This window comes from Notolepis coatsorum (genome assembly GCF_963971535.1).
Source record: "Notolepis coatsorum genome assembly, chromosome: 8".
Lineage (NCBI taxonomy): Eukaryota > Metazoa > Chordata > Actinopteri > Aulopiformes > Paralepididae > Notolepis > Notolepis coatsorum.
Window position 1 is genome coordinate 74,773,466 of NC_140172.1, and position 26,950 is coordinate 74,800,415.

The 26,950-nt window shown below is 45.5% G+C and overlaps 1 pseudogene across 1 annotated transcript in view; it reads right to left on the bottom strand.

Moving 5' to 3' along the window:
- LOC311233489 (solute carrier family 23 member 1-like) overlaps window positions 1-26,950 on the bottom strand; it is a 136,423-nt pseudogene that overhangs the window by 33,719 nt on the left and 75,754 nt on the right. The window contains exon 7 of the transcript XR_014621069.1: window positions 25,190-25,333. The product of XR_014621069.1 is annotated as a solute carrier family 23 member 1-like (transcript). The remainder of the gene's footprint in view (window positions 1-25,189; window positions 25,334-26,950) is intronic.

Consider the following 26,950-nt stretch of genomic DNA (forward strand, 5'->3'; position numbering starts at 1 on the left):
CTTTCTCACAGTAGGGGCACACTATCTTCCACTTCTCCTTTCTTGAGGGGGTACTGTGGCTCCTACTGCTTGGCACTGACTCCGATTGGTGCATGACAGTCACCGATCTTCTTCCATCATTTAGTCTCCTGGTTCCTTCTCTGGAGCCAGGGGTGCTCCGTCCGAATGTATCTAGCCGTAAGCTGCTGACTTCTCTCGCCAGGAAGTCGGCTAGATCGAGGAGGTTCGGTTCGGGGCCATTAGGGTCTCGGTGGTCTCTCTGCCGCCTAAAGCGCTCCTGTCGGGCGGGCGGTAGCTTCTCCAAGATCCTCTCTACATTTGAGTTGGCGTATAGTTCATGCCTACCCTTTTCCCTCTGCGCTCCCAGCATCCCTACCAGGGACTGCACTCTGATGGACAGGTCGTCCAGTGCTCGATTGTCTGTTGCTGGGGGTAGGCGGTCGATGTGCCTGATCTCCTGGATCACGTAATCCCATATACGTCCATATCTCTGGTCCAACGCTACCAGCGCTGCGGTGTATGGGGTCGTGGAAGTGGCGTAGGCGAGCGCTATGTTGTGCGCGCGGGGTACCTTTAAATGCTTCAGTAGTATCGCGTATTTATGGCGTTCATCAATGACATCCACCAACATTGTCTCCAGACACATGCGGAGCTCCGTATACTGGGCCCGGTTCTCCTGGGTGAAGTCTGGTACCATAGGTGTGCCAATGTATGACGCGGATTGTTGATACATCGGCGAGCGTTGGGGGAGAGGCCTCCTAGGCGAGTCTCCTCCTGCTCCTTGGCGTGGGCTGGTACCGGCTGTGTACCATGGCCCGCTGGTCCAGGTGCTGTTCCTCGGTGCGGGTCGTGCGTCGTGCTCACCCGTGAATAGCGTCGGGGGTCTATAGCGCAGCTCCGCGGGGGTATAGCCTGGGCTGTACTGGACCTCCTGGTCCGGTAGAGTGCTGTGCTGTCGTCGGGCGTGGTTCTCCTCCTCTTCCTCTTCGTCTTCCGTTAGGTCATCCAGGGCTTGTAGTCTCTGATTTAGCCTCTCCGCAGTGTATGCTGCTCCTTCCCGGTGGCTGGGTCTCGCTTGGACCGGTTGGGGAAGGGGGTCTGCGGGGGGTATAGACCTCGTCTGTTGGTCAAGTTCAGGGTCGCTTACTCGGCTAGGGGATGCCGCCCTGGAGTGATGTCTAGACGAGTTCCTGGAGCCTCTGGTGGAGGGAGGGGGTGTTGTCCTTCTGATCAGCTGTTCTATTAGTTGCGCTTGTGCTCTGTCGCGCTCGGCTTCGCGCTTGGTGAGATCCGATTCTCTCTGGGCACCGGTGGCGGCGCGCTGGGCGTCGGCCCGGTCTCTTGCCATATTCTCTTCCATCTGAATGAGTCTTATTTCCAGGCGTATGTGCTCTTCTTCGCTCCGTTGCTGTATCTGCAATCGATCGCGTTGACCCTGGAGTCTATCGCGTTCAGTAGAGGCTTTCAGGCTGACGAGGAATGCCTGCTGTAGTGTCCTCTCTGCCTCGCTGGGAGAAGACGGTTGTATAGGGGAGCCGTCCCTTGGGGTACTCCGTGCGGAGTCTTGGAGCTCTATCTCCACGGTGCTCTCCTCATCTTCTTCCGTGCCGAGTTCTCTCTCGGTAGTGTTGTCTTCCTCCCGGGACTCGTCGGGGACTACTTCTTCGGTATTGGCGGGGTGTAAAGTCATGTCTGGTTCCCCCTGGTCCCCACCGTGAGCTTGGTCAGTTACATTAGAACCCATAGGGGCCTCTATGGTCGGGGTAACCTGGTCGTTAGGGTTAGACATAATTTTACGTTCTAGTTTTACCGCGTTTACTGTTGGTAGAAGACTAGGTTGTTGACTGACAGCGTAAGCCTCTAGGTACTGAGGGAGCTGTCGTTTGCGCCGCGGGCGTTGTTGGTTAGGAGGATCGTTTCGTGGAGTGTTCATCATAGGCCATTTTAATATTAATAACACTATATTAATATTACACTGATTACCATCCGGCTCGAAGGACCAATTGTAACTGAGGGGTACAATTCCCTGACTGTATGGTTAGATATGATACTTACTACCACTACCTCTTGTACTTTAGACTCTGGCCACCCAGTACTAGGTATGAATATGTTGAACACTCCCACCTGATAAACGGATCCAACACAAATGTACCAAATCGAAAGTTTGAGTTTTAATACATAGCAAAAGGTATGTACAACGATCACTTAATTACATTTATGATTTGAAATAGTATGCACTTTTATGGCAAATGAGTATTCGTAGGTAGATCAATATCGAATGTCCAATCTCTGATTGCGCAGGAAGCAAATATACAACCTGGAATATTTAGGGAACAATAGCGATGATACTTGAATGATTATATAGCTGGATACACTAGGGGAAGGTTCCGACTGCTTGTAGGACAGCTGGAGGGGGGGGGGGGGTTAGAGAGTCACTGGCTGGATCCCGTCTGGCCGAGGGTATCTTGGGAGAGTCCACAGTTGTGCGACACGGTGCCCAACGATCCTCGATCCACAGATGAATGCAGTTGGACCCTCTGTGGCCGGCGTCCTCCGGTCCACGACGGAGAGACGTGAGGCGACCTCACTGTGCAGAGCGCCGTCTCACCTGTCGTCCTCTCCGGGGGGGGTATTTCCAACACACCGCAGTGTTGGCCTTTATCCATAGAATAATCAAAGTACTCAAAGCATAATCCAAGCCGGGGAAGGCTAGCCGTCGTCGGTAGAATAATCCAATATACAGGTCCACTCGCTCTTTAGCCTGGAGCTCCTCAGGGTGCAGCTTCACGTGGGGTCAACCACCCTGGATAAGCGTCCAGCTGATGCCCGAAACGATGGGGGTGCTGATTACTATAGAACTCTTACCGCACGAGGCACTATATATGAATAGACTATTATTAGCTTAATAGAATACGTCCAACTCGACGATATAGTGCCAAATATGACTATTCAAATATTAATATACACGATGTCTCAATGCCGATACTGGGCCGAATTGGCCTTACTGCCCACACGTGGTTCGCGGGGAGGCTTTTGCGTCTGTCACTCTGTTGGAGGGTAAGGAACTGGACTAAAAAGCAAGTTCTACTTTAATAGCGCAGTATATATACGCACTATGAACAAATAGTACCATTAGTGGTGCGGTAGACATATTCCTACGCGGAACTAGGACTTGTCCATACATGTTGAGCGGTACGATTGAACTTGGTCTGAGGGGTATGGCGACCTGGCACCAAGGTCTCGTCCAATGGTAGAATGGAGACTATTATGGGATGTTCAGTAGACTAGAAGGGATATTCAATGCATATTGTACAAGGAATATACAAGGGATATCAGGGGATATACAAATACAATTAAATATATATATATAAATAAATATATATATTCGGTTTAATCTGATCCTTCAGAACACCTTGTATATTATTTATATATATACACGGAATATCCCTTTACCTGTGTACAAACCAGAGTAATATTCGCTCTCCTATTGGACAGCGACCCCCAGGCGCCAACTACCAAGCCCCCAACGGCAAGTTCAAAGGCAACTCCGGGCATGTCTCAACATGTCCAGAGTCTGCGCAGTAATACGAGACAGAACTGAGGTTGGCACTAGATAATTCACCTTACGTATAAATACGGCGCAGGTGTACACAGCAGCACTTGTCTTACCAAAACCTTGATGCCTTCACCACGAGACAACGTGCAGTGAAGTGAGCAACCTTGCATCTAAATAGAGCGTTTAGAACATGTGCGAATAGATTGCTAAAGTGTCAGAGTTTAACGCAGTAACGTTGAGTTCGACTTATTCTAATGTGAAGTAATAGTCTATCATTTATAGTGTATCGTGTGGCTACAGTTCTTCAGTGACCAGCATTACCACCGGTTCGTCGTGTATATAGCTAGTGCACTTATCCAGGCTGGGCGGCCTAAACTCGTGCCCCCACCCGAGGAGTCCTAGACGAGAACCGTTGGATATGTACACCGGAGAACCTACACCGGCGACTGCAGAACCATTTCTGGTTGGATTATATTACTTTGGGACCGTGACCGCTGGAGCAGAGAACCGTCGATCCCACTGTCGTTTGGGATCTACCCCCCGTGAGGATCATCACTCGAGCCCGCCTCTAGGAAGAGGCTGGCTAGCTGTCTTCCATGCTGTCGAGCATACTGGATTATAGCTGTTGCTTTGTCTGCTGATCAAGGGAGTACATGCACTGGCTCCTGTATCTGGAGCCTCGTTATTCCTCGTTGACCCAGACTTTGTACCCGAACATTCCTCTACCCCTGCCGGCCTTACACCCGGAGGGAACCCCCAGTGTCTCCAGCTGGTACTAGTGTGCCCTATGTAATTGCTATACCACAGGTGGCGTCAGTTTAGACCCATTCTAGTATTCATACTATTCTCATTGACTTACGCTCTTGACTGACTTTACGGGTGTTCTTCGCCATACAAGCGCGAGCCTAATTCTCAATCTGTAACCTAACGTTGCTTAATAATAATAAATACCCTCCAAATAGAACTTTATGTGTCAATGCCGTATTCTTGTGTGGGTGTTCACCATATATATTCATGTACTGTATGGCCAGTAATTAAAGTACATAACTAGTAGTGGTTTAATATATCATACTCTTTAATACAGTCAGGGAATTGTACCCCTCAGTTACACTTACCATGACCCCGTCTTGCTCCATCTCCCACCGGAGATATAGTATGGCTCTGTAGGATGCCTCACTGCCATCGTAGAAGGTGATCCCCATTGGACGGCCTATGGCTCCCCGGGGTATAAGGCTTCTTTCAAACTTGATTTGGCCAAGCCTCACATCTCGAAAACCTCGATCGCTGCTTCTCGCAGACGTGGGGAGAGTGGATCATCCCAGGTATCTTTGGATGGACGGTCTCTCCCTGCTTCCTGAAAGGATTCTCTCACAAGCATGACTCCTTTCTGTTTAGCAGGTGAGGCAAGGCAGATGGGATCATAGAAACCAGCGATCTGGCTTAACAGCATGCGCCGGGTGAGAGGGTCGGGTGTGCTGCTCCTGATCTCCTCCTTCCGTAGATCCAGCCCTGTTCTCATCTTCCCTCGCTTCTTTGAGAAGTTTATCGATGTCAGAACACGGAGCTTGTCTGTTTCGGGTTCGTATCCAACCCCCAGCGCCTTATTCTCCTCGTCCTGCATCTGGTTGGGAAGAATCAGGGTTCTGGGCAAGGTTGAGCCGCTTCTATTGGGGTCAGTGGAGTCCTCACTCCTCCCACTTTGACCCATCCAGACCCACGGTTTGAGGGAGAAGCCACCAGCTCTCAGGATCTTTTCCACTTCTTTGGTCATCTCAATCAGAGTCTCAAGGTCGTTGTTTGACGTGAGAATGTCCTCCACGTAGCAGTCTTCTGTTAAGACCGTCTCCCGCATGGCAACCTGAGCAATGCATCCGGCCGGCTTGTCACCGATGTTAACCCAGATGACGGCAAAGGTTTCGATAGCATCCTCCGGGTTGTCTCTCCATAGGAAACGATGGAGGTGGACTTCATCGTCTTTCAGCCACACGGAATTATACATCTTCTTTACATCGCCCAAAGCACCACTCCTGAATCTCACGAGGACCCCTCGGATTGGATTAAGGACATCAGGCCCTTTGTAAAGAAGGTTGTTTAGGCTCATTCCCTTGAATTCCTGGCTGCTGTTTCACACTATCCGCACCGGGGTCGTGGTCGAGTGCGGATTCGGAGCGACCAGATGGCTTATGTACCATATAGGCCCATGCCAGCTCTCGATCTCCTCTGTAGTGAGCTTCACAGCTGCTCCTCTGGAGATCATCTTGTGGATCTGTTCTCCCTACGCCATTTTCCACATCAGTTCCTTTCCCAGTCGAGCCTCTGTGTTCCGGAAGGTTGCTTCCACCGCACAACAGTTTTTTGGTAGACTCGCTGGGTCCCCTTTCCAAGTGTAGGCTGCATCCCAGTGAGGAGTGTTGCTGGGTTTGTCTGCCAGCACATGGGTGAGGCCTTTATTTTCTCCAGGTCCCTTTCTTCTCCAAGGGTCATCTCTTTCCCTCCTAGGGGACACTTGCTGCACTTGTAGCTCCGGCACTTCAAATCACAAGCCGCTCCGATGCTGTCTTACTTGAACCACTGAAACAACTCCTTGTTGGTGGCAGTGGTGTTGCTGAGGACCACGTCTTTTCTTGCTAGGTCTTCAGTCAGGCCTCTTGAGTCCACAAGGACCTCCTTGTACATCCTTGAGGAGGTTCTCATGGATCTTGCGAAGTGAGTGTCGGACTGGTGCATGGTTAGATCAACCATTTCAAAGAGGTCAGGGTGTGTTCCGCTGACCACTGTCTTCCCCAGTGGTCCATCCCAGAGGACTAGATCTCCCTGCATTTTGACTGGCTGTGGGACCAATCGACCTTCCCTGTGGCTAATCAGGAGGTCGATACTTTCAGGATGGACCAGGTCTTCCGTGGCGACATCAGGAAAGATTTTTCCGCAGCTGTTGCGGTGTGACCGACTGGCTTATCTCTGCGATGCTCTCCAGGCCGTAGCAGAGCAGTTTGTGTTCTGCCACGGTCCCCTTGGAGGTTTTCACCCTCAGCCGTAGGGTATACCGCTTGGTCGTCACCGTCTTTTCCATCCCTCCAATACCGTGGACAATCAGCTTGATGTTTTCACCAGTCAGTCCGAGGCGTTTGGCCGCATCGTCCGCGATGTAATTGGTATCCGATGAGAGGTCGATGAGGGCGCCGATCAACTGGCCAGAATTCGTTGTTACTTCCAGCAACATCATAACCACTGGGTATTCCTTCTGTTCAACGCCAGTATTGGTGCACATAGTAGTCGAGGCTCTGTTAGAAAACGCCTTTCTGACCTCTGCCCTTATGTTTTCCGGGACTTTAGAAAGGGCCTCTTCTTGGATGCTGGTCAGGCCTTTCTTCTCCACATTTGAGCCACCTTGCCCCTCACAGCCACTCTCCTTCCTCTGAGTAGTGGGCCTTGGGCAGAGCAGGTAGTTGTGCAGCGGCCCCTCTTTCCTACAGCCTGATTTGCCGCACTTGGGTGGATGCTCAAGCACCGATAGCATGTGCCATGAGCCCTTAGATGAGCCTTTTTCTTTGCCAGGTCCAACTCTTTGAAGGTTCTGCATGCAAAGAGCTTGCCAGGGTGCGCCTCATCGCCGCAGCAGGTGCAGGAGCTTAACTGCTGCTTTGTCTGAGGACCTCTTTGGCCTGAAGTGGCTCTGGAAAAGGATTTCTTCACTCCCTTATCCGGTTTGTCATCCAGGCTTTTCTCCAAGGAGTTTTTCTCTCCAGGACTTGCTTCTAGCTGGTCAAGCTCCTCCAGGATTGCCTCCTGCTTTTTTAGGAATTGAAGCAAGCACTGTGGTCCTGGGGAACAAACCCGTTGGCGGGCTCATTTTTGTGAGCAATCCATTCCTTCTTTAGGGAGCTAGGCAGTTTGCTTTCTAGGGACTGAGCGACCAAACAGTTCTTTATAACGTCCTCTTCTCCCAAAACCAGGAGATTATTTAGAGCCCTCTCCACTGCCTGGATCAGTTCAATAGCCTTCCTTGGGTTGTTTCCCTTCACTGGGGGTAGGCCCTGGACCTCACTTGTGATCAGCTGGACGATCTAAGCTTTATTCCCATACCTGTTGGTAGGGCTGGGCGATATGGCCTCTAAATGATATCGCGATATGTTTTGGCCATATCACGATACACTATCTATATTGTGATATTTTGACATTTCCTCGAAAGCACTTAAAAATGCTCGATTTAACCCTTTGATGCATAGTCATGCCAATATGATGATTATAATATATATACATATGTTTGCATTATTAAACCATGAAGATGCTTTAAAAAATAATTTAATGAAAATGTACTAAGAGTAGTCTACTGACACACTAGTTAAATTTTTTATTTACATCTAAGACAATTTATATAAAAACTCTTGGGTGCCTAAGACTTTTGCACAGTACTGTGTTTTCTATCCACTTTAGCCAAACACACACACACTATATATATATACACACTACTGTGAGAAAATAATAATCACACACAAAGGGATAATGGCTTATAGCAGACTTAATGATTTTAGAATATTTCAGATAATGAAATTAAATGTTTATATCATCAACTATCCAGTTAGTATTTATACTGTAACGTTTGACTACTTTAAATCATTGAACGTAGAGAGAGAGCGAGAGCGAGAGAAAGAGAGAGGGAGAGAGAGCGCAAGAGAGCCAGCCGGACCCCCCCCCCACCGGGTTTTGTTATAGGTTTGCGTTTTGAGCGTATAAGCTGCCGTAGGCGATGATGTCACACTCGAATGTCAACACATGGAACAGTTGTGAGAGATGGAAGCTGGATGCCCGATATAAAGAAACGAATAACCAATAAATATGAAGATATCTTTGAACCTCTGTTTTCAAGCCTCGTCAATATAACCCACCCCCTTTCCTCACGAATGGAACTGGTGTTGTGGAGACTGCTTTGAGCGTTTCCAGGGTTAGCGGCTAATGCTAGTTAGCGGCTAACGCTAGTTAGCTTAGCCTAGGTATGGGATGAGTTAGCAGCTAACGTTAGCCCATTGCTTGCGTCAATTATATTGCATGTCATTGAAGGTCCGTGCTGGTCTGTCTATAATGAAAGGAGAGGAAAGCTCTGCGCTAAAGCAAGTCTCATCTCAGCCGCGACGTGACAACATATACTCAATGTTCGCGATATAGTTTACGTTTATTTGGATCCCCATTAGCCACATCAGTGCTGGGGCTATTCTTCCTGGGCTCCATAACACGTAAAATACAGTTACAGACTTATACACTCACAACATTCACATGTCATACAGACAATTAAAACAACAATAAAAATCCTAATAGAATTCATAATACAACAATATATACGCCTCATGAATTCATAATACAATACAATAATACCTACTCATAATTAATTCATAATACAATACAGCATAATATACTATTTAGCTTTTTACATACATTATCTATGTTCATATCAGCCAATTATACAATATTTTAATAATATATCCCTATCAGACCCTATATATACATATATATATATATCTTTATCTATTAGGGAATGTCAATTTCTTTGGTTGAAAATGTTGTTTTATCACGATTTTGAAACGACATTTACTATTCTCCTGCTTAACATGTCTGGGAAGAGAGTTCCATTCCTGCATACCACGGAACATGCCAGTTCGCTTCATTGCATTCGACCTCACTTTTGGAAGTGTAATACCTCGTGCAGATATAGTAATTTACTACATCTCATGTAGAACAAGCCGCGATACATCGAGTATACTCGATATATCGCCCAGCCCTACCTGTTGGCAAGGTGATTGAACATATCATCTGCAGACTTGCAGCTAGATAGGACTAGGTCCCTTTTCACCTTCTCACTCAGGCTTGCAAGAAGGTGGAACCTTGTCACTCATGACCTGCAGCGATTTCCTGCTTGACACCGGGAGGCTCACTGAGAGAGAGAGGTTGATCATCTCTAATGGATCCAAGCGGATCTTGATGGGCCGGCACTTCAGCCTTTAACCTCTCCTATTCCTCTTCCTCCTCCTCATCCTGGCTCCAAGCAAAGCCCTTTCGTGACTTCAGGTTCATTCGCCGCCATTTCCGCTCCCAGTCACTTTGTAAGTCTCTTAGCCCGTCCAGCCATTTTCTGCCCGAACCTGTGGATCTTCTTGCCCAGGCTCTCCCTCTGCACATCAAAGTCCTCCGCTAGTAACTCCTTCAAATCCAGCGCTTCTAATTCAGCCCACTTCTTTTCCACTTTCTCGGCATACAATTTGATGTCATCTTCAGCGAATCTGGACCATAGTGCTTCTTTAGTGAGTGTAAGCATTTCTTCATATCGGGTTGAGCACTTTGTTGTTTTCGCCTTTTCTTTTTTTTTTTTTACTTTATTTTTTAGCGGTTATCGCTTTTCTGGTCAAGCATGACCGACAGAAACAGGTTGAAACGGGATATAGAGCAGGGGAAGACATTCTGATAAATGACGGCGGGTCCGGGAATCGAACTCGTGTCCACCAGATCCGTGACGCAGCACGGTTTTCCCCGACGCAGAAATAGCGCCGAGATATGCGGTGAGCTACTGGAGCTCCCCTGTTGTTTTCGCTTTTATGCTCTCGACTTCTTCTTTCACTTGGGGATCATCGTTTTCTTCTGCCTCCATTTCGAGAGCATCAACGTATTCAGCCCCTGTGTCGCTGACCCTACCAAAGTACATAACAAGGCCATTTAACTCATCAATGAGATTCCTCTCCTCGAGCAGGTGAATCGTAAGAGCCAGCTTGTTGGTCCTCTTACTGAAGGCAGTCTGAACGACTGCGCGCTTTCCCTTTAGGGATTCCAGCACAACTGAATCCATCCTCCTTTCTTAGAGCTGCCCAAGGTTTCTCCGACACTGGCAGGGGGTCCGTTGGACCTTTCCCCCTCTCCGTGGCGCTCCTCTTCCAGGCAACACTCTTCGGGGCAGATTCAGCTGGACGCTTGGGCCTGTGGTTTATAACTGTCAAGTTTGTTCTTGTTTTCCCCACTTGAAGGGCTCAGGCAACGTGATCAAGGAAGGATATAACTCTGTGACTTTTCTTTGACCTTAGTTTGTCGTTTATTTGGTTGACAAATGGTTGTCACAATAGCAGGTTATAAACCTGAAAGGGTATGAAAGGAAATGTTTCAACATCAACATAAGCTATAATAATATCATAAATTATAATGAACATTAATACATTTAGCCTATATTATATCAGTTCATTCAAATAAACAATTACCTGCATTTTCATTAAGAACATTCATTCAGCATTCACCAATAATCAACATTATTCTTTAAACTTAACCATGTCATGAATGTCATGCATCAAAATGTTCAAACAATATATTCAAACTGTTGTAATGTCAAACATTGCAGGCCTACAGCCCATGTATACACTACATACCGCAGAAACACCATTTCCCAGGGTGCACCGGGTCACATGTTACAAACATAGCTAACATGCAAACATGCTAGCTAATATGCTAGGGAGCTAACAGCTAACATAAGCAAAGCACAAATAAGCAAGCAAAGCACATGAACATAAAGCAAGCAGGGAAGGCGAATGTATACACATACCATTGGGCTATCACATTCCTGGTCTGAATGCAGCCAACTCCCAGAGCAAAATGCACTACCTGAATGAGCTGGGGTTTCAATGCAAGTCCTCTGGGGCTGCCCACATAGATGCCAGACAGTAAACCAGTCAAGCCCTCCCGTGCTGCCCGCGTAGATGCCTGATATAAATTATTATTTATTTACTCCTAAAGTTCATTTAATTTCAATTTACTTTTGAAAATAGTTGCAAGGAGTACATTTGATCATTTAGGGGACATTTAAATTATACCATTTGTTTTGGATAAATAATATATGTAATTTTGAGTCAATAAAATACATTTGGCTCCTTTGCTCCTAAAGAGATCGACAACCACATATTTACACAACTACACACACATTACCACACAATAAAATACACATTAACACACCTACACTTAATGTACCCCAACAACACACAGATTAACATACATTAACACACCTACACCCATCAACACACCTATACCCATTACACACAATTATTACACACACATTAACACATTTTATCACATAATGAATATGTTAATAGTTGTGTTCATATGTGTGCGTTAATAGTATTAACACACTCATTAACACAACTACACACATTAACATACATTGACACACATTAACACAACTACACACATTAACACAACTATATATATTAACACACAATAACACAACTACACACAATAACACAACTACACATTTTAAAACATACAATAACACACTTTAACGTAAGGTTATGTATATAACCAAGTTCTGTGAATTATGGTGACGCTCAGCATCATCTGCACTGTACTTCACTTCGTGCACGAGCACTGAATAAAAAATTCCACCATGTACCTTTACATCCCAACATTCGTCTGGCCACACCCCCATCTGCTTACCTTCATAAGCAGGTGTGTGGTCACCTACTCGCCTCCTTCCCAAACTTTCACGACAAGGCGAGATCAAGGGCCGCAGCGGCGTCTGATGCTGAGCGTCACCATAATTCACAGAACTTGGTTATATACATAACCTTACGTTCTGTTTCATTATGGCTTTAGCTCAGCATCATCTGCACAAGAGGAGCTGAGCGGGAGCCATAGCTCGACAAATGTACCCCGCTGAGGCCCCCCACAACCATCAGACCGGGGAGGACCGAGCCCCCCGACCCTCCCTAATGGAGGATACCCTCCCTATTGGAGGCTTACAGGAGGGAGACGGATCCGACCGTGCGAAGAGCAACTCAAGCAACTCAACCCCCACTACGCAGACGCACAACCCGCATACCACCAGGGAACGAATGGAAGGAACAAACCTCGTTACTGCCCCCAAAATCACGGGGTCAAGAGCAAACCCAACCCCGTGGCAAGGCTGTAGCAGCGGAGCGCGAAGGAAGACCCAGACCCACTGAAGGGACTGGATCCCCTGGAAAAAGGGGGCCCGGAGAGGTCAATGACGCCAGGCATCAAGACCCCACCAGGCGGTCACTTAGTGTCACCGCCCCCCACATCGCCAGCGTATTCGGATAAGGCCCCTCCAAGAGCGGGCCCTTTCCCCCCAATAGCACACCGCCTGGCACACTGACCCTGCAGAACAGGCAGTCAGCATGGCCGTAAGCACTCAAAAAGTTCAACCAACGGAAGCAGGCAGCGCACCGGGGAAACCAGGCAGCAGGCTGTAACCTGAGCCTGGAGCACTGCGGACGAGACAGGCGCCAAAGGAGTCAACTGAAAACAGCCCCCCCGGCGGAAGGGGCGTATGCTGGCGTTGTTGATCACCATGACAAAGCCTCCATTCAAAAAAAAACACCCAGAGGGGTCGAGGCAGAGAAGGCTGACATGATTGGCAGACGTCATGAACGTGCAGGGGCACACTCAACCGGGTAACCCGGGAGTTGTCCCTGCTCCAACATACCAGGGAATCAACTACCCTCTCGGTATAGACGGTGGTTGTTCCTATAACCCCTCAAGAAAAAACTCCAAAACACACCTGCGGATATACACCAGCTATACCGCAGTACAAGTGTTTCAGTTTCCAAAAAAGGGTTATCCCAGGCCTACGGTATCAGCAAAACTTTACTTCGGACCGGGCCCGGCGGCCCGGGAAGCACACAGGATTACCAGAGGGGGTCCAGAAGACCACCCCAACAGCCCCCTCTGCGCCATGCGTGAGAGAGGAGCGAAAGAAGGAGAACCAGCCCCTTACAATAGTGCCAGGTACAAAAGAGTACCCAACAAAGGGTCTCCATAACGCCTAACCCTGTGACACCCGGGCCGACCCGGCATTTTTCCCCCTGAAAAAAGCCCAAGTCCCTCAGGGTACCAGAACAGCAGATCTGCATCCCCGGCGGACAACGGGTTAACTGACCTGAACCAGCGTGACCAGAACCAGTCCCGTGCCCTAACCACGCCGACATGCCTACTCCAGGAGAAGGGGCAGATATGCGTGTTGATCTAAAAACATGAAAAGAGGGTGCCACCCAGACGGGCCGGTTTGAACCGGTGAGACCCCTCTACCTATGTTCTGATCTATTCCGTTAACATCCCCCAGATATGAACGAGAATCCGTCGAAACCCAGGCTCTCGGAAGAGGAAAAAAACCCCATCCCAGTTGCTTTATAAAAACGCTGTTTTAATAACAAGTAATCAAGGCGTACTAGCCACCCGCATGATTCTTATCAGAAAAACCAGCACTATGTATGCGTCGGGACACAAAACACATCAATGGACAGTCTAACCAGACCCCACATTGATCCCTCAAGGCGCCTGGGAGAACGACAAGAAGGGTGTGGTGCTTCATATACTCCACACTCTTTTATTAAAAAAGAAAGAAACACCGACCGACATGAATCCCACTTGACGCAGCCGAGGATAAAAACTGTTTACATTTTTATATCCCGTCATCCCTACCACAGAGGATAGACGGAACTCCCCAGAGAGACTTCCCACATGAGCCATAGATTGAAAAGCCACGGTAACATTGAGTCATGTGACCAACCGACTCAAGTTACGCGTATATCGAGCGTAGTGGAACCTTAATTCCTATGCTCTATCCCGACACTTGACAATAACAGACCTTACATACGGGTCTAACTCACGGAAGCCATCGTCCAATAGCAACGTGCGTAGTGACGTGTGCTACGACGGGGGGAAACCCAAGACTCAACGCCTGTGATAGGTGCAGAGTCTGGGAAACCCTTCCCCCCCCCCTCCCTGCCAAGCCGCCTAACAGCTTGGCCCTGACTGAACTAATAAGAGAGAAAATAAACCCCCTGACCAATCAGAAGAGGGAAGGAGGGGTTTATCCGGTACCCCCTCACAAGCCCAACCCTTGCATACAACAACAACAACTAGCCATATGATACCTTTAGTAGCAATGCTAATGAATAGCGCAAGCTAATACAATGCACGCTAACCACAGACAATCTGTGAACAGGGTTTATAACAAGACCAAGTCGCGTGTGTGTGTGAATCCTACACCCGCATCCATGTTGTAACACAGAAAAAACATTGATAGAGAGAGAGAGAACGGCTGAGCCGTGGTACGTTTTCATACGAGCATTACTGCAAACCCAACACAATAGTGTTGTAGCTCAATATCACTGTGTAAGCAACAGAGCACACAACTAGCCTCTACCTTTATGTGGAGATTCAGGTCGAGGCAGAAAAAACCCTTTTTCAACCAAGTGTAGGCTGCAGGCCTTGCTTAAGCTCTAACATGAATGTAACCCTCCTATCAAGTGAAAAAAGTAGTAGAACGCGCTCACCTCACTAGACTTGACACTGGGTGCTGTAACCTCTGATATCATACATAAAAAATAGGGAAACAATGTCCAGGCACGCACTCCAGGTTTTTCCAAATTTATTTAAAAATTAATAAATTTGGAAAAACCTGGAGTGCGTGCCTGGACATTGTTTCCCTATTTTTTAACCCTCCTATCAACCCATACTAGCGAAGATTCACACGTTGCAACCCCATCATATGTTTGGTGAATAAACACACAGTTTGTTAACAAAAAATACAGTCCCCCTTTAGAGGGGACTCTTTATTTTTGAACAAAATCATAGCGGGGCCGGGAAGGGAAACAGGGGGGGACCACAGGGGGAAAAAGTCACTGGGTCCTAGCGATGCCTGCCACGAGCCGCTCGGGATTTGCCAACTCGTGGAGCCCCGGAGGGACGGTAAACGATCGCTGGTCTCGACGATCGCTACCGTCGCCTCCGAGCGTAGATGGGCCGGCTGTCGTAGCGGAGGCGCCCTCTCTCCTCCTGGCCTTCTTCACCAAAGGTCCAGCAGTGGCGGTGGTGGCAGCGGCGGCCACGGCGGAGGATCCTCGACGATGTGGCAGCCATCTGACTCCACTGGCGACATCGGGAGGGGGGAAATGAGGCTGGAGCACAGAGCGCTCCTCCTGCATCTCTCTGCAAGTCGAGGTCATCAATTGCAGGGCCGTCCCAAATAGTCCAGCATCGGAGAGGGGTGCCGTCAGAAGTGGAACTATCTTCTTCTCCGGCACACGAGCCTGCTCCAGTCAAAGGTGGCGCTGGATCAGAGTTGCCAGGGCGCGCACTTTCCCAGCGGCTATAGCCTGCGGCTGAGTCAGATGCAGGATGGCTCCTGCCGACTGGGCGAGCTGGTCATGTTGTACATCAGTCAGCTCCGTGCCGCCCGTCAATATCCCGGACATGAATCTCGCCAGCTGCGCGATGTTAGACGCGGCAGCTAGAGATTGTGTTCCGGTGATAAATGACTAGTCGCTCCAATATGCCAATATGCCTCGCCGATTTCCCTTGGGGAACCGGCTTCCGTAACGGCTCCCACACCACCTCCAGACAAAGGACCGCCGCCATCGGCCTATCAAGCCGTGGCACACCCTCCTTCATACCGTCGACCAAACCCGCCACCCGCGTGACTTGCACGTAGGCAAGAGTAAGGCCTATGATGTGGGAGACCACCTGGCCCTGACGGACATAGGCCGCCATTGAGGGGAAAAATGGGTAGACAACGTCCACCCCTCTCACCGGGTGATGTTGCCATAGATGACCTATGAGATCATCAGGGACAGGAACAGGCAGTGGCTGCGGCAGCGGCACGCCGTTTGCGACTGCCGCCGCCGCCATGAGCTTGGGAAACAAAGCACGCAGTTCCCCCTGCAGACTTTCCTCCTCCGAGCCCGCATCCCTCACATACAGCAGGCTACTGGTCAAGGAGCCACATTCCGATGTGGCTGATAGCAGGGCATCCCGCCAACGAGTCAGAGGTTCTACCCCAACATCTTCGAACGAGGCGCCCCAAGGAGACATCTCACCCCCCTCCAGTGTTACCTGGACGGGCGGGAGACATGTCTCCACCGGGCCTTCAGACCGACGCATCCTCACCTGGCTCCAGCAACTCACCAAAACCAGGCCGTTCGCGTCTGCAAGCCACCATCTTGCGACGGAAGCGAGCCGACGCAAAAAGTTTGCGTCTCAAATCCCCCGCAACCAAGGGAACCGGCCGCCCAACAGCGGACGATTCCCCGGAAGCAGAGGAACCAGAGCCGGAACCAGGCCATCGCACAGGAGACGGCACTGGTGCACCAGCTCCTTGGAGAGGCAAACTACCCATCGGACGCCTACCGGGCGTGGCTGCCGACCACGAGAGAGGTCTCAGCCCCGCTCCAAGACGCACAACGGAGGCGGCAATGGAGAACCGCTGGTGAAGAGTAGCGTTGCGAGCGCGACCCTCCGAAGTAGACATTATGACTTAGTTTTTTTCTGTCGAATATATGAGAGAAGAACAAAACAAGCAACAATGTAAACACGTCTCAACTTTCTTCAGCTAACAACCTCGTCAAGTGTGGGATCTACCGAAGGCACTTCCTTGTGGTGAAAGTGAAGAAGGAGGCGAGTAGGTGACCACACACCTGCTTATGAAGGTAAGCGGATGGGGGTGTGGCCAGACGAATGTTGGGATGTAAAGGTACATGGTGGAATTTTTTATTCAGTGCTCGTGCACGAAGTGAAGTACAGTGCAGATGATGCTGAGCGAAAGCCATAATGAAACAGAACAAACATTAACACAATTACACATATTACCACACACAATAACAAACATTAACAAACGTTACCACATATTTACACAACTACACAAACATTAACATACACATTAACACACCTACATACAAATGTAACACAACAACACACACATTAACACACTAACACACATCTTAACACGCAACGGCCCTCTTGAGGACGATTTGCCCACCAGCGGGACGCGCCACTTTGCCGACCTCTAGCGGCTCGGGTGTGCATATTTTTTAATACAATATATATATCAAAGTAAATATTAGTTACATGCCGATATGTGAGGCGTGCGCCAAAGTACACGGCAGAGTATTTATTTTTTCGAATACCACCCCTGACTCCCGACTTCTGAACAGACTTTTATGAAATTTGGACTTATGTACTACATAAGACTTAAGGCTATGGCCCCAGGGTGTTTTTCCAGCCATACCAATTTTTTTGTATATATACTTTTGGATATTGCAACTACTACAGAAAAACGTGAGTAACAAGTTTTTCTACAACTCAAGTTCAGACCTATTTTACTCTATTTCATAAACACTAAAAGTGAATTCTCTTTATTGTATCAGACACGTCAGAATGTTATCTCTCAAAAAAGACCAGGTTCATGCATGTGCTATAAGTATAAAGTATAGTATTTTGGTTTGCAAAAAAAGTAGGCAGTCCTCAAGTTCAAGTAAAAAAAATGCCACTTTTCTGCCCGCTTGTATTAACACACATTACCACATGTTTACACAACTACACACACATTTACATACACATGAACACACCTACATACAAATGTAACACAACAACACACACTTTAACACACCTACACACATAAGGGGTGTAAAAAGTACCCAGACATTATACTTAAGTGAAAGTATGGGTACTGTCTCAAAATCTGACTCAAGTAAAAGTCAACGTATCTGGCTAAAAACACACTTAAGTAAAAGTCCTACTTTTAAATGTACTTAAGTACTAAAAAGTAAAAGTAATTTTTTTTGAAAGGGATGGACCCTCATTTATCAACAATTCTTAGAAAGTGTTCTATTTTTGTACTTAAGCACAGAATTTAGAATGTGTGTATGCACAGACATATTGGGATTTATCAACCGTGCGTACACAGGTCCTACGCTCCTCCGTGTTGATAAATACCATCAAGTTCTACGCTCCACGCTTGTGCACGATTTTAAGTATTTGCATATAGCACCGCCCGTAATTAACCATATACGGTCATGAAACACCCTCATGAAATGTGGAAAAATTGACTAAGCCGAGCGAAGCGTGTTATGGGAGAAATACGTGACAGGCTGACAGACATGTACATGGTGATGTCGGATATGATATCTATCTTAAAGACCATATTTTTATTTTTATTTTTTTTATCTTTTCCCCCCTTCTTTTTCCTCCGTTTTTCTCCCATCCCAATGTTAGTCGTTATGCCAATTCCCAATCCCCTTCCTGGTCGCTGCACACTTACCCCCCACAGTCGGTCTGGGAGAGTGGAGGCTATCACGTGCTTCCTCCGACACACGTCTAGCCAATCAACCGTTTCTTTTCACCTGGCAGCGTGGACTCTCACTGAGAGGGTGTAACGTGTGGAAGGATCACACTACCCCCTTAGATCCTATCCGCGCTGAGCAGGCGCCCCGACCGAACTGTAGGAGTCGCTGTTTACAACGACCCGGACCCACCCCTCCAGCTTTCCCACCCTCTAATACTGCCAATTGTATTAGTGTGAACGGCCAGCCAAGCTGGTGACAACGCCGGGAGCTGGATTCGAACAGGCGAATCCAGCATCTCCGGCGTTGGTGACGAACGCAATCTCCGCTACGCCACCTGACCGCCCTAACTTAAAGACCATATTAACTAATAAAGACCGTGCTGGAATATGACTGCCTTTTTCCGTTTCGTTCGATTAATACCCAGGGATTAAAGTTCTCCTCAATTTTATTCCAAATCGCGACAGATTTTCCGTACATTTTCTACCTGCTGCATATGATTTGTAGAGGCATACAATCTATTTTGATGTCGGTATTGGGTAGCCTATATAAACAATAATACGAGAGCATATACAAGAACAATGAATCTCACTGCCATGTATGATACATGTAGCCTATACGTCATGTGTAGCCTGCCTATTTGTGATCAATACAAACTTGAACTTGAATTCCATCATGTCTGTGTGCGGGTCTGCGGGAGCAATGTAAATAAGAACGTGCACTGAAAAGTTACAGTATGTAGTTGGTTCATTATTTGTATGACAGTAATGAATTGAAAACATGCAGCATGCCTTTCCTCCCGGCATGCAGCAACGATATGTATCAGGCAAATGCGCATCACTGAGTGGAATCCCTTTCTATTCACATAACTGCATTTGTGATGGAGCTTTGACAGCTACAGTAACAGTCTATTGCTCGATCCATCTCCAATATCACGATGGACCGTGCCATGTAGCCTATGTATAGCCTGCCTATGTGATCAATAAAAACGCGAACTTGAATCCCATCATCATATTTATATGTTGTGTCAGTCCACTATGTTTGTTACTTTGTTATTCCCCCCCCTCCTATCTATGTAAAGCAACCGTGGGTCTCTTGAAAGGCGCTATATAAAATGAAGCTATTATTATTATTATTGTTATTATTATTATTATCACGTCTGTGCGCGGAGCTCACAAAAAAAAATACTGTCTTTTAGTCTCAGTGAAGTTTCAACGGAGGTAATCTATTCTAACCAACAAATTGAAGTAGAAAGCATTTCGTTGTGGCCAATCTTATTTGGAAACATGACACACAAAATAATAGTATTTAGCTTTTTATTTGAAACAATATTTAATCGCGTTTGGAGGTGGGTGTTCTGCGTCTGCCCCCCCGTGCCAAACAAGCAGGTCAACCTCTTGTTCGGGCGTGAGCCCGTTATAATTACACTACTGTCGCTATTTTACAATGAACTATAATGAATTACGGGTCATACAGAAGTTGAACACGCCAGTGTTGAAACTAATGCACGGAAGCTTATTTCCGCGTTGCAGACTGCAATATTCATATTCTACCACCGGGCGCCAGGTACGCACGGCCGGAGCTGTGCGTAGATATACGCACAAAGTCAAGCACACGTTCAAATTGATAAGTCCCACACTTTGCTTAGAAACGATCGTACGCACGGGTTATGCACATATCTGTGCGTACGCAACGTTGATAAATGAGGGCCCAGGGGTCTCAAACTCATTCCATCGTGGGCCAAGTTTTCATTTTAACTACACATTGCACCAGGTGAGTTAGTTGAAGAGGTGAGCCAATTAGTGAAATCATCAGCTGGTGTTTAGGCAAGGCTGGAATGAAACCAAGCATACACTCGGCCCACAATGGAATGTGTTCTGCGATAGACAATGCTGAAATGCAAGAACAGAGGACACTTTTTTGCATTAAAATTATGCACTTCTCCATTGAAGGTAAACTAACATGGACGGCATTCACATGACAGCATGAATAATATCACAATCAGTGGAGGTTTCTCTATGACAACACGTGAAACACAAACTCACTCATAATTAATAATTATTATTAATTTACATATATATATATATATATTTTTTTTTTTAATTATTATTATTATTATTATTATTATTTTAGAAGTGTTTTCCTCTGTAAAAAAATGCCAGTGATTTTTTTTTCTTCAAAAATGGCCAAAATGTACAGCTCTGAGCAGGCCTGCACTGCAGTAATGACTGCAGTAAATATTCGTGCAGGTGGCTGCACAGGTTGACCCAGGATTAAATAAATAATAAATAATAGCCAATCAAAATAGGCTATTAACATCATCTAAGCACGGTCTGTGCATTTAAACTCTTGCCATTGAATGGGGGATTGAATGATTGACAGCCTTGCAATCCAATACACGGAGGTTGAATGATTGACAACCTCCAAATCCAATCAGAGTTGCTGCATTGCACAGTCAAAACGGGTCCAGCTGCAGTTCCGTAGGTTAGGTTTAGCTGGTGCCAATCTCAAGTTTCTCAAGTTTGTCATACAGAAGTACAGAATACTTTTATACAAAATGTAACAGAAAGAAGCATTTTGTATAAAAGTATTCTGTACTTCTGTATGACAACTAATAAAGAAACTTGAGAAACTTGAGATTGGCCCCAGCTAAACCTAACCTACGGAACTGCAGCTGGACTGTTTTGACTGTGTAGGTATAGGCAGCATTGAAAGAGCTCGCTTTAGTTTAGTAAGCTGTACAGCTGTAACAACACAGTAGGGCAGGCTAAATTAAACTTTGCGCCAACATTAGGACCGAAGTATAAACCAGCAACTGAGCAACACGATGAAGTGGACTTATGCATGTCAGAAAAAAGTAAGTTGTAGTGTTTATAAAACGAAAGCCTACTTAGCCTGGACGCTAACGTGAGCTAACGTTAGCCAGCCGAATTGTTTAGAGAACAATACGTGTCCGTAACAGTAGTGTAGTTCTAACTTCACTCGGGAGACAAAAGCCAAACATCAATTTGATACAACAAGCTGGTTCGCGATTCACATGGCTATTGTTTACATTTTCTATGGGATTAATGCACGCGGCTCAACTCGGACTCGTCAGATGGAGAAGCTGCACTATTCAACGAAAGATGAGATTGATTGATTGATTGATTGAAAGATCGATCGAGATACCGTCTTTATGGGTAAGTGTCTTGGCTTTGTCAGTTTGTGTAACGTTACTGTAACACTCTTCCTCTCTCCTCTCCTCTCCTCTCCTCTCCCTCTCCTTAATCAGAGTTTCCAACGCTATAGGTCTATATGACAGGCGTTGTACTCTTAAACAGTAATGTATATTTGTAGATATGGTATGTCATAAATGTCTGGATGTAGCAGTACTGTCTATATCTCTGTATGTCATATATAGATGTAGCAGTACTGTATGTCATGTTATGATGAATTGAAAATGGGGGACCCTGATGTAAACAAGACGAAAGTCTTTCTCTGGTCTGCATCCCCTTAACAATTGTGTGTATTGTACCCATTCTGCAATCTGTTAAATAAAGTTTTCATTCATTCGTTCATTCATTCATTCATTCATTCATTCATTCATTCAGTCATTCATTGTCCTTGTGTTACATAAAACCCATCTGTGGCCTCGTGCAGAGGAAGGTGGTAGATATTCCAATGTACAGTTTTGCATACCATTGACTCAGAATGGTCTGTTTTATTGAAATCGTCACAGCAGTATAGTTTGTTTATACTTCAGAAGTATGATATTTAAACATGGTCCCCAAAATAAATGGAAGCGAATGAGGAGCCTGACACCTGGGAGGAATGGGGGTGTTGCAGCGTTGGGGATGTTTAAAAAATATAATTTAATATATAATATAATAATTTGTGCTTCACCTAAAAATTTGGTCAGCAGCCTCCACTGATCACAATATTAAAGACCGAATACTGTAGTATCCTGAATAATATGACAATATTAAAAACAGAATGGTGTATCCTGAATAATATCACAATATTAACCACATCATATTTCAGCCTCTCTATCTGCCTTCTTCAGGGCATACAGACATACAAATTGTTTACTCATTTGTATGTCTGTATGCCCTGAAGAAGGCCGATAGAGAGGCCGAAACATGTTGGTGTTTTTTTAATGGTTCTAATATGAACTAAGCTATTTATTAAAGCCTTTTTTATATACAAGAAGAGTGCCTGGAACTTCCTTATTTTTATTCAACTGACTTCCCTCATCCAAGAGCACCTTCAAAAAGACACAGGATTCACACCACAAAGACGCTGCAGCCCTCCTTCTTGTTCTAATTAACCACATCATACTGGATTATCCTGAATAATATCACAATATTAAAGGCAGAATACTGGAGTACCCTGAATAATATCACAATATTAAAGACAGAATACTGGAGTACACTGAATAATATCACAATATTAAAGACAGAATACTGGCCTGAATAATATCACAATATTAAAGACAGAATACTGGAGTACCCTGAATAATATTAAAGACAGAATACTGGAGTACCCTGAATAATATCACAATATTAAAGACAGAATACTGGAGTACCCTGAATAATATCACAATATTAAAGACAGAATACTGGAGTACCCTGAATAACATCACAATATTAAAGACAGAATACTGGAGTACACTGAATAATATCACAATATTAAAGACAGAATACTGGAGTACCCTGAATAATATTAAAGACAGAATACTGGAGTACCCTGAATAATATCACAATATTAAAGACAGAATACTGGAGTACCCTGAATAATATCACAATATTAAAGACAGAATACTGGAGTACCCTGAATAACATCACAATATTAAAGACAGAATACTGGAGTACACTGAATAATATCACAATATTAAAGACAGAATACTGGAGTACCCTGAATAATATCACAATATTAAAGACAGAATACTGGAGTACCCTGAATAATATTAAAGACAGAATACTGGAGTACCCTGAATAATATCACAATATTAAAGACAGAATACTGGAGTAGCCTGAATAATATCACAATATTAAAGACAGAATACTGGAGTACCCTGAATAATATCACAATATTAAAGACAGAATACTGGAGTACACTGAATAATATCACAATATTAACCACAGCATAATGCGGATTTTGTACTCCAAGTGAATGTCGTTTACGGCACTGGCCAAAACATTGAAAGTATGGGAGCCCTTCAGTCTTCTGCAGGCAAGTGCAACAGAACGCCTTTCAAAGCTTTCAGTGTCGATCCAGGGAGCGGTTACCCCAATGAAACTTCTTCGTAGGGCTGTCCAGCAATCTGTTGTTGTCGCGATCCATTCAACTTCACTCATAGCAGCAGCGACTTTCTCTTTCATGGTTTGAGCAGCTTTGCTGATCTTCAAGCGGCCAGTGGGCCTCGTAATGACGTTAGTGCTTGGTCGCAAACCATTTATCAGGTTTTTGAATGATGGCAACTCAACAACACTATAAGGTTGGAGTCCTTGAACTATGTATTTTTTATGTAGATAGGGCCATGGATGCTCGTCTTGTCCGTCCACGCTGTCACTGACCGTTTCGTCCTCTTCATCACTCATTGTGGCTTGTCACTCTGACTGTCTATTCTTCTGATAACAGGAGTTTAATCAAAGATCCCCGCTTTCTAGTCTTGCTCAAGGACCAATCAGCATGGGTATGGGCAGGTTAATTTTACATTGATGGGGATTTGATTGGCTGCTTACCTGCGGTCGCAGGATTAATAACGTTATCGTTAGTTTGGCGAGATAAACAATTCAAATATACTAATTAAAATGGTTGGACCTGCAAGATTTGTACTTTGTACTTTGTAGGTCTGCATTTTAAATATAAGGAGTAAAAAGTATGTTTTTTTCTATGAAATGTAATGGAGTAAAAGTACAAAGTATACAAACCTAATAATACTCGAGTAAAGTACAAATCCCCCAAAAAGTACTTAAGTATTGTAACGAAGTACAATTACTCAAGTACTTTACACCCCCACACAAATGTTAACACAACTACACATTAACAAACATTAACACAGATTTACAAAACTACACATGCATTAACATACACATGAACACACCTACACACAGATTTAACACAACACACACATTAACACAACCACACACACACATTAGCACACCTACAGACACATTAGCACACATACACACAAATGTTAACACAACTACACAACACATTAACACGCACAAATACACATTAACACAGCTACACACATTAACACAACTACACACATTAAAACACACAAATAGACACACACATTAATGCTTCTACACACATGTGTATGTCTGTGTGTCTGTGTGTGTGTGTGTGTGTGTGTGTGTGTGTGTGTGTGTGTGTGTGTGTGTGTGTGTGTGTGTGTGTGTGTGTGTGTGTGTGTGTGTGTGTGTGTGTGTGTGTGTGTAGGTGTGTGTGTGTGTGTGTGTGTAGGTGTGTGTGTGTGTGTGTGTGTGTGTGTGTGTGTGTGTGTGTGTGTGTGTGTGTGTGTGTGTGTGTGTGTGTGTGTTACCAGTCTGGATGCTTCCAGGATGTGTGTCCAGGTAGCTTGGCAGCATGAGGCCGAAGAACATGGAGAAGCCAAGAACAAACAGGTTCCTGGAGGAGTTGAGATCCACACTCTGCAGGTTGGACAGTCCTACTGCTGTGATCATACCTGCATGCGCGAGCGCACACACACACACACACACACACACACACACACACACACACACACCCACACACACACACACACACACACACACACACACACACACACACACACACACACACACACACACACACACACACACACACACACACACACACACACACACACCCACACACACACACACACACACACACACACACACACACACACAGACACAGATACACAGGTAAGACCCAAGACAACAGCTGGAGAACTCAATAACTATTAGGAATGTATACCGTTTACTTTTACTCATAGTAAATATATTTAAATGTCTTTATTGCCTATATGTATTTATTGTAATGTATAGTATGACAGATAGGCATACAGGCCCTCACCTGCACCTGTTAATTTGTCTTATATTGTATATTCAGAGTTAATTATAATATTGTTTAACACTGTTTATTTTTCTTATATTTTTATATTCAGATTTAATTGTATTCCTTTTATTTATGTCTTTCTTCTATTACCCTGCCCATACCTCTACCTCCCCTCCCCCATACTGCCATGATGCCCATATTTCCCCAAGGGTATCAATAAAGGAATATCTTATCTTATCTTAAACCACAAGCCTATCCATGGCTGGTTGGTGTTAACATCTATCTGCCCAGTCACACCATGATCTACGAGGCTATCCCTGACAGAAGTACAGCCTGGCTGTGGGCTGAGATCAAGTCACGTGTTAAGTGACCTCTTCACCATCAGAAATGATTCATTATTGTCAGGCAGATGGTTGACTAAGATTACACGAAGGTTCAGAATGTTGGACCCCTTGCTCTAATCCCTGCTTCAACGATGGTGTTGATCAGTAGATCTCTTTCTCAGAAGTCATGCTGTTCTTCATACTGGATACTAGGGCTCACCCCGATTAGTAGAATAGTCGACTAATCGATCAAAAGGAGCCGTAGTCGACTGCCAACCTCTTAGTCGAATGCAAAAATATATATAAAAAATTATAATTTGTATCATTCTTTCCAAAAGCAAAGAGGCCGCAAATGTAGCAGGTATATATACGTTATGCATTCCACAAATAATCCCTCACGTTTTATTTTATTGCTTTGTTATTATTTATTGTCATTTTTGTATTCTCAAATACTTTTATTTTTAAATCGTCACTTCCTCCCGAAGTGACGTATCTGGCTCCACGCTCTGCTCTTACCTCAGTGTATCTGTAATGGAGGAAGAGGTAAGCAGCTGTCCGTGTTACCTGGATATATATTTCTGGTCTAAGAGATTGTATAATGATCTAATGTTGTAAATAAGTTTCCAAATAATGAACCGGGTTTGTACATTAATTCTATGTTAATGATGTGCAGTTGTGCATTTGTTTAAAAGAGATTTAACCGTTTTAGCAGACTTTTCTGTGAGCACTTCTGGCTAGCTATAGCATTTGGGGGGGAGGGGTTGTACATGGCTCGTGCCGGCAGATTTTAACTGGTGTTTTTCCCACTGCAGTTTTGTGAGCTGCTGGCGTCATCTTGTGGTCAATGCTGATGCATTGTCTTTGTTTTGTTACCTGACAGGTATGGTTGTAGCTCCTATGTTTTGGTAAATTGTGTTTTGAATTGTTTATTTTCTAATTGT